The following is a 14596-nucleotide window of genomic DNA, read 5'->3' on the forward strand; positions in this document are numbered from 1 at the left end:
CCATTGTTAAACATGGGGTACTGATATCTCTTGTTATTATTATATTGTTGTCTTATTTCCTTTTCGATCTCTCAGTATTTGCTTAATATATTTTGGCACTCTGATGTTGGGTGCATGTATACTTAATTATTATATCTGAATTGACTCCTTTATCGTTGTATAATCATCTTCTTTGTCTCTTTTTACAATTTTTTGTTTGTTTGTTTAAAAGTCTCTTTTGTCTGATATAAGTGTCACTACCCCTGCTTTGTTCTGATTTCCATTTCCATGGACTTTTTCCATCCCTTCACTTTGAGCCTCTGTGTGTCCTCAAAGCCGAAGTGAATCTCTTGTAAGCACTATGTAGTTGGGTCCTATTTTTTCCTCCCCATTCTGCCATTCTATGCCCTTTGATCACAGAATTTAATCCACTTACATTTGAAGTAATTATTGATAAGTAAGGACTTATCTATGCCATCTTACTAATTGTTTTCTGGTTGTTTTGTTGTTCCTTTGTTCTTTTATTCCTTTGTGAAATGATGCTTTTTCACAGTGGTATCTTTTGAGTCCCTTCTCTCTGTCTTTTGTGAATCAGTCATAGGATTTTGCTTCGTGGTTCCAATGAGAATTACATAAATAATCTTAGAGATATAACAGGCTATTTTAAGCTGACAACTTAACATCAGTTGCATACAAAAATTCTACCTTTTTACTCCCCCCTCATGTTTTATGTTTTTTTAAATGTTATAATTTCCTCTTTTTATATTATGTATCCATAACAGATTATTAGTAGCTATCATTATTTTTAATTCCTTTGTCCTTTAACCTTTACATGATAGTTAAGTGATTAACACACGGGCGCCTGGGTGGCTCAGTTGGTTAAGCGACTGCCTTCGGCTCAGGTCATGATCCTGGAGCCCCTGGATGGAGTCCCATATCGGGCTCCCTGCTTGGCAGGGAGTCTGCTTTGCCCTCTAACCCTCCCCCCCTCATGTGCTCTCTCTCTCTCATTCTCTCTCTCTCAAATAAATAAAATCTTTTTTAAAAAAGTGATTAACACACCACCATTTTACAGTATTAGAGTATTCTGAATTTGACTATATGTGTACATTTCCCAATGTGTTTTATATTTTCATGTTTACATTTACTATTTAGTGTCCTTTCATTTTAGCTTGAAGAAATCCTTTCAGCATTTCCTATAAGGCAGGTCTAGTGGAGGTAATCTCCCTCAGTTTTTTTGTTGTTATTTGAAAAAGTTTTTTTTCTCCTCCATTCAGAAGGACACTTTTACTGATTATGGTATTCTTGTTTGGTATTTTTTTCTTTCAGCTCTTTGAAAATATCATTCCATTTTCTCCTGGCCTGCAAGGTTTCTGCTGAGAAATCTGCTAATAACCTTATGAGGGTTCCTTTCCATGTAAGAAAGTTTGTTTTTTCTATTACTGCTTTTGAAACTCTCTCTGTCTTTGTCTTTGAATTTAGATAGTTTTATTATAGATTGTTTTGAGTTAAAATTATGGGGGTATATATAAACTATTTGGATGCATTTGTATATCCAAATCTTTCCTCAGAGTTGGGAAGTTCTACATTATTATTTCTTTATATGCTTTCTGCCCCCTTCATACATCTCTTCTCCTGGTACTCCAATAATGTGTAGATTGTTTCCTCCAGAGTAATCTATAGGTCACATAGGCTTTCTTTCTTCTTTTTCATTCTGTTTTTCTTCTGACTTCATAATTTCAAATGATCCATCTCCTGTTTCACAGATTCTTTCTTCTGCACAATCCAGTCTGCTGTCAGTGCTTTCTGTTGCATTTTTCACTCCATTCATTGTATTCTTCAGTTCAAGAATTTCTATTTGGTTCTTTTTTTTTAATGATTTCTATCTCTCTGTTAAATTTCTAATTTTGTCCATATTTTGTTTTCCTGATTTCACCAGATTTTCTTTTTGTGTTTTCTTATAGCTGATTGAGCTTCCTTAGAATAGATATTTTGAATTCCTCCTTAGGCCAGTTAGAAAACTACATTTTTTTAGGGACAGTACTAGACAATTATTGTGTTTCTTTGGTGGTGCCTTTTGTTTCCTTGATGTTTTATTTTCCTTGAAGTTTTAGATTGCTGTCTTTGCATTAGAAGAAGAAGTTACCTTCTCCAGTCTTTACTGACTGGCTTTGGGAGAGAAATACCTTTCTTAGCTCTGATAAGGATTCTGAGGCCTTCTCAGATCTTCTCTATGGATACACCTGCTTCACATTTCTTGTTTCCTTTGAGGGGGTAATTCTTACCAATTACTTTAAGTTTAAGATTGTATGCCTGCAAAGCCAGGCTGAGTGTTGGCATCCTCCCTTTGCTTGCTTTCCTTAGGGGGATGCCATATTCTCAGGTCTGTGGGATTTCTCTCAGTCCTGCAGAGTCAGGCTGGCTTTTTGCACATGCTCACTATCGATCTGCAAAGGCTCACTCTTACCGCCATCGGTAAGGTGGCAGGGTGGTGCACACTGAAATAGGGTAGGAGGTTGTGAATGAGGCATGCAGAATATCGGGGATAGTGGTAGGCCAGCTGGTGGGGGGATCCACAGGCGCGGCCTCCTAAGGAGTCACTGATATGGTTAGTAGGATCTGCATCTACTTGATATGTTTTATTCTGTGTCCTGGTTGCTGTCCTCCTAGCCACTCAATGTCCCCCAGTCATGTAGCTCACAACTCTGTGTTCTGAGTGGGGTGAGAGACAAAAGGACTTCTTTGGCAATGTCTGACACAGCTAGGGAGGCTGGGCACTCATTTATATGCTCTTGGTTTTCCCTGTGGGAGGAATCATAGACCAAGAAGTTCTCTTAGTACTGAGCTCTGCTGCCTGGGAGAAGGGGAGACAAGGGGAAAGTAAAACTGTTCCTCTTATCCTCATCGGTGTGTCCAATCTTGGATTATTTTTGCTCTAACAGTGTGCTGGAACCTCTCTGATGGACTCCCAGACTCCCACAAACGCTATCTCATCCATGGGTGATTGTTGAAATTAGTATTCTTTGGGGGGAAGATGGTAGAAAACTTTATTTTGCTATGTTGATGATGTCACTCTCCTCAGCTACTCTTCATAACAATACTGTGAGGTGTAGGTATTATTGTTATGCCTGTCTTTTGGAGGAGAAAACTGAGTCACAGAGAGGTTGTGTAATTGTCCATACCATAGATCTCATAAATGGCAGAGCTGGTATTCACAACTAAGCAATCTGGCTCCAGAGTCTTAAACACTGTACTATGCCATTCCCTTTTAAGGTAGCGTTTGTTTATTCATCTTTTATTTCTAATGTCTAACACTGGGACTGACACAAAGCAAAACTCCAAGAAATGTTTTTGAAAGGGAGAATATTGTGTTTATCTGTAAGGAAGGGAGAGGAATGAATAATTTTTTTAGAGCCAACATATATTCCATTTAGTGGAATCTGTGCTGTACTAACTTATTATGTTATTTCTCTCTGAACTTATTTCTCTAGCAAAAGATGTATGTGTATGTGTGTGTACAAAAAAGTCCTTTCTAGGGGCACATGGGTGACTCAGTTGGATGAGGGTCCAACTCTTGATTTCGGCTCAGGTAACGATCTCAGGATTTTGAGATAGAGCCCTGCATTGGGCTCTGTGCTCAGTGTGGAGTCTGCTTCAGATTCTCTCCCTCTCCCTCGCCCTCTGCCCATCCCCCCACTCGTGCTCCACCCCTTCTGTAAAATAAACAAATAAAATTTATTTATTTTAAATAATTAAAATTAAAAAAAGAAGTTCTTTGTAGTTTACCATTACATATTTTCTCCAGTGTTCTGAGTGCTCTCATGTACTTTCATTCAAAATGTGTGAGAGTGGAAACTGTTCTGCACTCTCTTTAGCAGTGAGAGATGGTGCTTGTAAAGCAAACTTTCCATGCTAATGAGCCCTTTACTTTCACTCTCTTGAACTGAGTGTATCTCATAAAAAGGATTATTAATTCCTCTGTAGTCTTCTCTTTCTGCCATTTATTTTGTGTTTTGGTAAATCATTTTGATCCACAATTACTGACCGAAGAAATGTGTAACTTAAGGGCCTGATCCTGTCTTCAAGAAACATAGGCAGAGGACCCAGCTGAGTCTAAGAGGCTGACACTGTTATTCTCCAGATCTAGCAATGCCAACCCCCAGTCCAGCTCTGAAGTATTGTATTTTATAAGTAGCTCTTCATCCAGAAGATATCAGAGGGCTTCTTCATCTGCCTCCAAGAACAAAAAAAAAAGGACCATAAACAAAACATCTGGAGCCAGATCTGTTCGGTTTGACAGATTCAAACACTGCAGTAAGCTACACAAAGTAAAAGGGACAGGGAGGGAGCCTCTGTTAACCAACCAGCTGTCTTAGGATTCCCCAGTGCTCCAAGGACTCCATGAGCCTGTGTCCACCTTCTTGGTTTATCTTCACTATGGATAAATATGGCCTTTATTGGAAGTATGTGCCATTTTAACTCTTGAGAAAAGAACTATGCATTAGGGTGTACAGTCACCATGGACAGTTGCATACTCTTGCTGAGGACCATGCTTTGGCAGAGTCTAACTTGAGCCTGTGATCATCTATCACCAGATCACTGCCAACACTTTCTCCCCATGTGGCTTCTTTTGTCACTTTGGGACTATGCAGTTCCCCACATAAGTATATAACTTTCTGAATTTCATTTTCTCTTATTAGTATCTATTTTATAATAGCCAACATTTTTTATTTATCTGTTTATTATTTGTACTGTATACAATCAAGGAAACCCCATAGTTCTTAGTAATACATAATAAATTAGTATTTCAGGAACACATTTCCATTGGGATTGTCATATAAAGTCCCTTTACTGTACAGATTTAGTTAAATCTCTAGTTTTCTGAATGCATTCACAGCATTAAATGCTATGTGCCATGCATTATGCTAAGCTTTTTTTTTTTTTTTTACATATTTTATCTCACTCTATTGTCAAGATTCAAACTCAGGTGGGTGTCTTGCTGGCTCAGTTGGTGAAACATCCAAATTTCATGAGGTCATGAGTTTGAGACCCTTATTGGGTGTAGAGATTACTTAAAAACGAAATCTTTAAAAAAAAAGATGGAGTGCCTGGGTGACTCAGTCGGTTGAGCGCCCAGCTCTTGGGTTTAGCTTCAGTCCTGATCTCATGGGTCATGGGATGGAGCCCTGCATCAGGCTCTGCATTCAGTGGGGAGTCTGCTGACGATTCTCTCCCTCTGTCCCTCCCCCCCTTGTGCACAGTCTCTCTCTTTCAAATAAATTAATAAATCTTAAAAAAAATATTCAAATTTAGGAACTGCAAGGATGAAATTGCAACCAGGAAGTAAAATTTAGGTGTTAGCCAAACAAGGCATTAGCTCCTCTGTGTGGATTTGGAATAGGTAGACAAATACCAAGTGCCTAGTGCCAAATAGTCTTACTGTGTACCTGCAATAATATTGATTATGAAAATGCCAAAAAACTTTCCTTCTTCTGTGACTGACTAGACAGTTGGTTATTTTTTTTTTTAAGATTTCACTTATTTGAGAGAGAGAATGAGAGAGAGAGAGCACATGAGAGGGGGGAGGGTCAGAGAGAGAAGCAGACTCCCTGCTGAGCAGGGAGCCCGATGTGGGACTCGATCCTGGGATACCAGGATCATGACCTGAGCTGAAGGCAGTTGCTTAACCAACTGAGCCACCCAGGCACCCTAGACAGTTGGTTATTTAATAATAACTGTCCTATATCACTTAAGGCTTACATTAAGCTACAAATATCAGATATTGAAAATATAATTACTTATTTCAATGAAAGGTTTTGTTTTTCTCGCATAGTGTGAAGTCTGGTTATAGTCAGTTCAGGACTGGAAGGGTAGCTCCATGCTGTCATCAGAGACCCAGGCTTCTGTGGTCTTTCTGCTCCATCATCCGTAGTGCATGCTTGTCTCATGACCACAAGAAGGCTGCCATTCTCCAGTCATCTCATTTGCATTTGTGACAGAAGAAGAGAATTGGTAAGGGGTGAAAGGAATGTGCTAGCTGAGTCAGCTCCCCTTTAATGGAGTTTTCCCAGTATTCTCATCTATTAATGAACTCTAGCTTTCCATTGGCCAGATTTGTGTCACATATTCACCCATAAATGCAAAAGGGAGCCAAGAAAATTTGTTATGTTTTTGAGAGGGACATGTATCTTTGAGCTTTGGTTTACTGTTTCCAGCATATGTAATCACTCCAGTAATTCTTAGAGAGGGGACAGGGCTGGTGCAGGTGTAGACAGACTCATTGCTGCCTACATGGTGTGGATTAAGAAACAATTGGAAGGCTCAGAGGCCAAGTTACACAGCCATGTACTGTCAGGAGCTAGAAACAGCATCTTTGGGCTTCTCATGTCCTTTCCACTCTTATCATACTTCATCTGACTGCCCAAACTCCTATAAACTGATAGCTCACTCAGCATCTGAGGGCTCCAGGACCACTAACGGTTCTAGAACTGTAAGACCTCCCAGTGGCAAGCAGAACATTTACATCCATAGGGTGTCAGGTAAGAATGAAAGAATGGAAAGTGTCCAGGGGGTGCTTTTTCCTTCCCACCCTCTGGACAAATGCAAAATAAGATCGATCATTCCAGAGATCACTGAGTCATTATCTACCCATATGACAATCATAGATTGGGGTTGGAAAATGGGTAAAAGGGAAGTCCTTTTTACTGTAAAGAGACAATTTTAGGAATACAAAAAGAAATTGAATCACATGCATAGTGATAGAACTTAATCATTTTTGAGGTGTTTCAAGCATCATGATAGCAAGATTTTAGACAGAATTTAATAAAGTCATGACTGAATCATATAAGTAAAATTCTATCCCATCTCTGGGACTAAGTTGTTCCAGAAGGTCTACACTCATTAACACATTAGACCCAGGTAACAACCCTCCAATGCAGTTGGTCATCGCCCTTGTACAACTGAGGACACTAAGTTTTAACAGGTGGGCAACTTGCTCTGGAACACTCAGGGTGGCTGGCCTGAGTTTGAGCCAGCTCCTGATGCAGTGTTCTTCCCACTGCACTATGCAAACCTCATAATATACTGGTAACCTTTTTAGTGCAAATAGGAATGTGTCTCTTTTTTTCAAGTATCACAACGTTTATTGATAGATACCAGTATATAAAATCAGAGCATGAACATGACTTGATAAATTAAATAGGCTTAATTCCAATACTATAATAAGAGGCACCAATTCAGTTTCTCACCATTTGTTTCATATCCACCACGACCACTTCAAGGACATTAATGATCTCTTAAAACTAATCAGTTTTGGGCCAGTTAACCATGTTTCTTTTGAAAAAACTTGTGCACTTGCTCAGGTTCAAGAAAATTTAGCACATAAAGACCAATACTAGAGGCAGAAATGCAGGCAATATACTATTAAAGCAACAAGCATGAAATGATCTGAAGTAGTGTCTCTTCTCTACTGGGACTCACATGGGAAATCCTCCCTTTTGCCATGTTTGCACTTTTCCAGCAGGTGGCGCCAGATAGCTTAGAATCAGCTCCAGAGCGCACTAAACCAGATTGAAGTGAACCCCAGGAGCAGTTTAGGTGAGCGTCAGCGGGGAGGAATCTCAGCACAGAGGTCCTACCACCAGGCACCTAAGCATTCTCCATCCATTCAGGGCCCTCTGCGCGGTTCTGAGACACAGCCCTCTGAGAATCAAGATGACTTGTGACCTGAGAGGTGTTTGGGAAGCTGAAAGGCAAGACTTCCTCCTGAAAATGGAGAGACTGGCTGCTGAACAGTTGGAAAGAAACAACAAAAATAACAACTTCATTCTGTAAGGATATGGCCCCCGCTGGGACAACTCCCCAGTGATCTCATCCTGTATTACCTAAATATTTAGTCTATACGAAGAGGAACAGGATGTCAACGACCACAGCCTACAAAAGCCACAGGACAGTGAACAAGTATCACCTCCAAGTGGTTCTCTTCTTTTTTTAATTTTTTTTTAATTTTTAAAGTTGTTTTTTTTAAAGATTTTATTCATTTATTTAAGAGAGAGAGAGAGAGAGAGCACAAGGAGGGGGAGTGGAAGGCAGAGGGAGAGGGAGAAGCAGGCTCCCTGCTGAGCAAGGAGCTAGGCACAGGGCTCCATCCCAGGATCCTGAGATCATGACCTGAGCTGAAGGCAGACACTTAATGACTGAGCCACCCAGGCACCCTAAGTGGTTCTCTTCTTGAGGCAAAACTAGAAAAAAAAAGAAGAAAATCAAAAAGCACCCAACTCCAAAACAATTTGGGGGGGGGGTCAAATTACACCAAGATTTGTCCTCAAAATGGGTATGAGCAAAAATGCAGGTGGGTGTCTCAACCTTAGCTTCCCCTGTCTCTAAGTTGAAAGCAGCCAGTCACACGCAGCACAAGGAAGGACCAGTGTCAGCCTGGCTTGGGGGCTCCCCTGAGCCACCAGGTGATGTCAGCTACCTGCTCTTATTTCTGGAGCCCTTTCAGGTTCAATTTCCACATCCACAAATCATTGATTTCACCCGGGGCCCTGAGTCACTGGGGATTTACCCTGCAGCCCAAAGGCGTCTCCCTCTCTCAAATGCATTTCGAAATTGGCTTGGGTGCAAGAAGATTTTTTAGAAGATGTGGTTATAGATGTTATCAAAATGATAGCACCTTGAAGCCACATGGAGAGTTTAGAGATCTTTAAAGCAGTCCAGTTCAGAAATAGACAAACAGATCATTGTTACAGTGTCCCCTTTCAAGTTGCTGATGTTTGCCTTAGCAAGGGCATGTTTATATACACGCACTGAAGCTCAGAGCTGTATGTTCCCTATGCCCCTTGCTACTCAAAGCACGGTTTGTGTACCTGCAGCATCAGTATCACCAGGCAGCTTGTGACACAAGGCACCATGTTAAGCCCACCCCAGACCTCGGGGATCAACTCTGCAGTTTAATAAGATCCCCAGAGGATTTGTAGGTTCTTCAAAGTCTGAGAAATGCAGTCCTGTGAGACCATCTTTAAAGCTAATTCCAATAGCTAATAGTCCCATAGGCTTGGGAGAAGCATAGAGCTACAGAGCTGGGCCCTGCCTCCTGGTGGTGGTGGGGAGAGGAGTAATATTATTGTTAATCATCAGGAACTATGTTTTCTGTCCCATTGTTCCATTTGAGGAGAGAAAAGGTGCTAGTTGGTGGGTATTAGTACCTTCCTTTCTTTCTCTCTCTGTTTCTTTGTTTCTTTGTTTCTTTCATTCTTTCTTATTCTTCCTTCCTTCCCTCCTTCCTTCCTTTTTCTTTCTTTCTTTCTTTCTTTCTTTCTTTCTTTCTTTCTTTCTTTCTTTCTTTCTTTCTTTCTTTCTTCTTTCTTTCTTTCTTTCTTTTCTTTCTTTTTTTCTTTCTTTCTTTCTTCCTTTTTTCTTTCTTTCTTTCTTTCTTTCTTTTTCTTTCTTTCTTTCTTTCCTTCTTTCTTTCTCTCTCTCTCTTTCTCTTTCTTTCCTTCCTTCTTTCTTTCTTCCTGAGAAAGAGAGAGTATGAGCAGGGGGAGGAGCAGACACCCCTCCGAATGAGGAACCCAATGCTGGACTTGATCCCAGGACCCTGAGATCATGACCAGAGCCAAAGGCAGACGCTGAACTGACCAAGCCACACAGGCGCCCCTAGCACATTTCAATAGATAATAACAAGCAGGGGCTACATATCTGTGCCATTTTATGGGGCAGGGTGTAGATTAGTGACATATAGAGAAGGGTAGCTCTTCTGATAAGTAAGTAGTGGGCACAGTGTATCCTGGAGGGAAAGGGCCAGAAAACAGTGAGGTCTCAGCCCAGATGCCTTGATTCCAACAGCCAAAGACCACCTGGGATCATAAGGTGTCTCCTTAAATCAGAGTGAGCTGGGCAATTCAAGCTGGGGCCTTTTCAGGCAAAATCCATTGATATCAAGGGGTTTCCCACAGCCGAGGGGCTCGGGTGTTGCTGCAGACTGTGCCGTGGGGACTCGAGGTGCTGAGTGAGGCGATATGGCAGCCTGGGTTAGGTGGCAGATGGAGCAACAGGCAAGCTCACGGCCCTTACAGTTAAGAGAATTCCATTAAAGGAAGATATAGGTGGCCCAGAGGGGCCATTCCCATTCTTTTCCCGACCAGCTCAAATGCCAGTCATGTCAGAGAGGCAGGTATCTTGCCTCTGTGCAAGTATTACAAGTGCTTTGAAGTAGGATCCAGCTTTTGGCTGGAACGAAGACAAACGTCTCTCTATTAAATTTTCAGACAAGTTCAATATCAGCTGTCATTGTTAAGTAATTGCAGCGAGTGAGGTGGCACTACCCACCAGAAGGCACGGTCCACCTAGGTGGCGCCGGGAATGCAGGTGAGTGGTTTTGGGCGGAAGCAGTGACTCATTCCTTTCTCATATGCACACGCGTCATTAGGAGTCAGACTTCCCATTCAGAGCATGCTTCATTTCCTGACCTACCCCTGAGTCTCCAAGACCACCCAAGTCCTTGGAATTTAGGCTTGGCGCAAAATGAGGGAAGAATCTCTCTCTCTGTGTTATTGCCTTCTTTATTCCCCTGGGGGCTTCAGGCTCCAGTTTCTCTCCGCAGAATATTGCCTGGAGAGGAATACCACCCTGAGAGAAAACAGCAGTGTGTCACACTAGGCCTCTGCCAGGCATGTTGGGTCTTGAAATTGGGTCATAATCCCAAATCTAGAAGTTAAGTTTCCCGACAGTTGGCAGTCGGAGTCTCCTCTGTGTGCCTCTGAGTTTCCCGTGCACAATTTGATCACTTTGGCTTTCTCTCCCCTGGCATACTGGTCCCTGTAGGATGGGGACTTTGCTAGGATTCTGTCTCCGCCGCTTTCTGGACCTAGGTGGAGGAATTTGAACCACTGGACTGTGGGGTCTGGCCAGCTGAATTAAGCATGTCTTTTTATTCTGATGTTTTGATATCTGGGACCTGGCTGACCCTCCCAGGTTAGCCAATTCCTAGAGATAGTGCAGGACCTGCCTGGGAGTGAAACTGTCATATGCTAACGGACCGAGAGCCTTCTGTTTCAAGGGAACTATGACTCTAAAAGCTTCTTCCTTCACGACAGACATTCCCTGTCTGTGTGCCTTACCGTACCTAATTGAGACAAACCTCAGGTGCATGTTAAAACACCAGCCCTCCTACCCCTAGAGTGGGGTTGGATCATGCTCCTTTGCTCCACAGTTCATGGTGCTTCCTGTCCTGTGTGGGGATACCTCCTGCCTCCCGGACTTTCAACTTGGAATTTCCCTTCCCCCAAGCCCCACTTTGGAATTTTTGTCTGGTCACCTTATTAGGTCTCCCCGTACCAGCCACATCTGGAAATTAGGACTCTAACTGTGGTACACACTGCAAACATTGGACCAGACCCACTGAGATGCATTTTCCCGAACCAGTGCTGTTATTTTGGGGGGATGGATTCCAGGAGTAAAAGTGCTGGGTATACACAGAGTTCATTGTGATGGATGTTTCCAGATGGTTTTACCAAAAGGCCATCACAATTTACATGTCTCCTAGCAAGATGTGAAATGATCCCTTTCCCTGCAAGCCCAGATTCTTGGAGTCTAATCCCCTAGCATCTCAGGAAGTGAGCAAAAGCCGGGGGCGCCCGGGGAAATGGGGTGGGGCTGTTGGCAGTCAATGGGTAGCCAAGTCGTCCGAGAACCCAGGCTGTTTCCGTGTGTCTGCCCATGCTGGGTGCTGCTCCTCTCACCTGAGCTCGTGCAGGTTGCTGGGCCTCCCGGGTTCAGGCTTCTCTGCTGGAGGGGCGGTTACTGCTTTAGAATCAATTTATAGGGGTGGAAAGAAACAAGCTCCCTCTTAAATAATTTCTGCTACATTTGCTTTCATGATTGGTTAATATCAAGAATTTTATGGTTCTTGGGTTGATATGTTCTTTTATGTCTTTCTCATCCACTTTGATGTCCAGGCCAGGATGGGTCTCGGTGGCAATTAGCCATTGCACAGTATGGGATCTCCCGTGGGATTCAGGACACGAGGCTTGCTGTTTACTCCTCAGGACCATTCCATTGACTTCCTCTTTCTATGCCCTAGGGCTCCCCTTTAAAAATATTTTTTGTTTTGGGGCGCCTGGGTGGCACAGTTAGGCATCCAACTCTTGGTTTCAGCTCAGGTCATGATCTCAGGGTCATGAGATCAAGCCCTGCGTCAGTCTCCACGCTCAGCATGAAGTCTGCTTGAGTTTTTCTCTATTCCTCCCCCCTCTGCCTCTCCCCCCCTTAAATAAATAAATAAATCTTTAAAAAATAAAAAAAAAAGGAAGGGGCGCCTGGGTGGCTCAGTCGTTAAGCGTCTGCCTTCGGCTCAGGTCATGATCCCAGGGTCCTGGAATCGAGCCCCGCATCGGGCTCCCTGCTCCACAGGAAGCCTGCTTCTCCCTCTCCCACTCCCTTTGCTTGTGTTCCTGCTCTCGCTGTCTCTCTCTCTCTGTCAAATAAATAAATAAAATCTTTAAAAAAAAGGAGAATATATTTTATTTTTGGGAAAAATCGCACAATTATTATTTTATAGGGGAAGATATAGCTAATGAGAAAAAATGTTATTTAAAATCTCACTAATCAGAAATAACCTTCACTGACATTGTGGGTGGGTTGTTCTGCAGACTTTTTTCATGACAAAATTATTTTTGGTCTGTAACCTGCTTACTTCAACCTAAATAAATCATGTGTGTCATCCCTTGTCAGTATATAGGTTTACAACAGCACTTCCCATGGATGCGTAAGTATTTTGTCACGCCTTCCATTGTTTAAATAATTGCCTATTGTTGGTTGATTTTCCCAGGTTTTTGCTATTGTAATAAGTTCTATAATAAACAGCTTTGCACATATGTCTGTATAATTGTCCAATTATATTCTTAGGCAAAATGCCTAGAAATGAGATTACAGAGTTAAAGCACAGTCTCTTTTTAAGGGCTTCTATGTTGAACTACACTCGAGAAAATGTGTACCAATTTACTCTCTCCCAAGAGCTATTTCCCCAAACCCTCCCCAACAGTTAAACTTGTTACTATTTTTCATCATGGCCAATTTGATAAGTGCATCTATTGTATTTACCAAATAAGGGCAATAAACCACTCTCCTCACTTCAAATAAGTCCTTATCCCTTTACTGTCTCAGCATTTAACGTGAAGGGCTAAGAACTGGGGGTCTGCAGTTAGAAAGACCATGTTTATAGGATCCTGGGCAAATCACTTAAACCCAATAAGACTCAGTTTCCTCAACCCCCACATGGGTGCAATGAAGAGACTTAACGTCACTGGATTTAAAAGGGTTTAAAATGAAATAAGGTAGGGAAGAGATTAACACGGTGCTTGGCATACCATGTACTGTTAGTAAATATCTTTTTAGAGAGCCCTCAAGATATCACCTGGTCTGTTTTCTACCTTAAGCAAATCCCTACTCAAGCCATAGAGACCTGTCTTTCTTTATTTTTTAGAGAGAGAGAGAGAGAGAGAGCCCACGCACGTGTTGGGGGGGACAGGCAGGGGCAGGGGGTGAGGGAGAGAGAGAATCTTAAGCAGGCTGTGCACCCAGTGCTCAGCGTGGAGCCCTACACAGGTCTGGATCTCAGGACTCTGAGATCATGACCTGAGCTGAAATCAAGAGTCAGATGCTTAACATCTGACACCCAGGTGTCCCGGTAGAGACATGTCTTTAATTTATTTTATTTATTTTTTTAAAGATTGTATTTATTTATTTGCCAGAGAGAGAGAGAGCACAAGCAGGGGGAGAAGCAGGCAGAGGGAGAAGCAGGTTCCCCTCCAAGTAAGGAACCTGATGTGGGACTCGGTCCCAAGACCCTGGGATCATGACCTGAGCCAAAGGCAGACGCTTAACCAACTGAGCCACCCAGGCACCCTGAGACCTGTCTTTAAAGAGAAGCTATATGCCCAAGCTAAGTTCTGTTTGTTATAATGTAGGAGCAGTTATATGCACCCCACATGTGGGTTCTCTCTTTTATCACACACACGCGCAATCAGTAAGATTTCGATTTGATCAATTACTAATGAGGACCAACAACATGCCAGGTCTGGCTTCTGCGGAAATTTGGATAAATCACTCTGTGCCTCAGTTTCATCTGTAAATAGGGATAATACTAGGACCTACGTCACTGAGTTATTATGAAGATTAAATGAGTTAGTATTGATGAAGGACTTAGGCCAGGGCCGGGTGCACGGCAAGTGCAGTTAAGTGTTTGCTCGCTAGGTAGGTGAATGCTAGCCCAGGATGCCCCTGAGCCGGCTGTGTTCTCACTGAGGAGCTGGCTCCTACTCCTGAGGAGGGACCAGGAGTGTAAGGACCCGATGGGAAGTAAGTGGAGGGGGCAGGGCTCACAGGGAGGGATGTTGTGCAGTGAGAGTGCAGGATGCCGGAGAGGGTGCCCGGCTGTACGAATACAGCACTGAATGAACACTCTTGTCCATGAACTGCTGTCCCACAGAGCAGAGGGCAGAAAAGAGGGAGGCTTACTACAGTTTCTTTGAAAAGAGTTCTGCCAGTCTGATGAGGGTCAGATGACTTGATCAAATGTCCAACTCACCTTATCTCTCTCCTTGTCACCTCAAGTCCA

Source organism: Eumetopias jubatus, unplaced genomic scaffold (assembly GCF_037043125.1).
Source record: "Eumetopias jubatus isolate StellerSeaLion01/CBP00866 unplaced genomic scaffold, mEumJub1_p1.0 scaffold_3, whole genome shotgun sequence".
In the NCBI taxonomy this organism is placed as follows: Eukaryota; Metazoa; Chordata; class Mammalia; order Carnivora; family Otariidae; genus Eumetopias; species Eumetopias jubatus.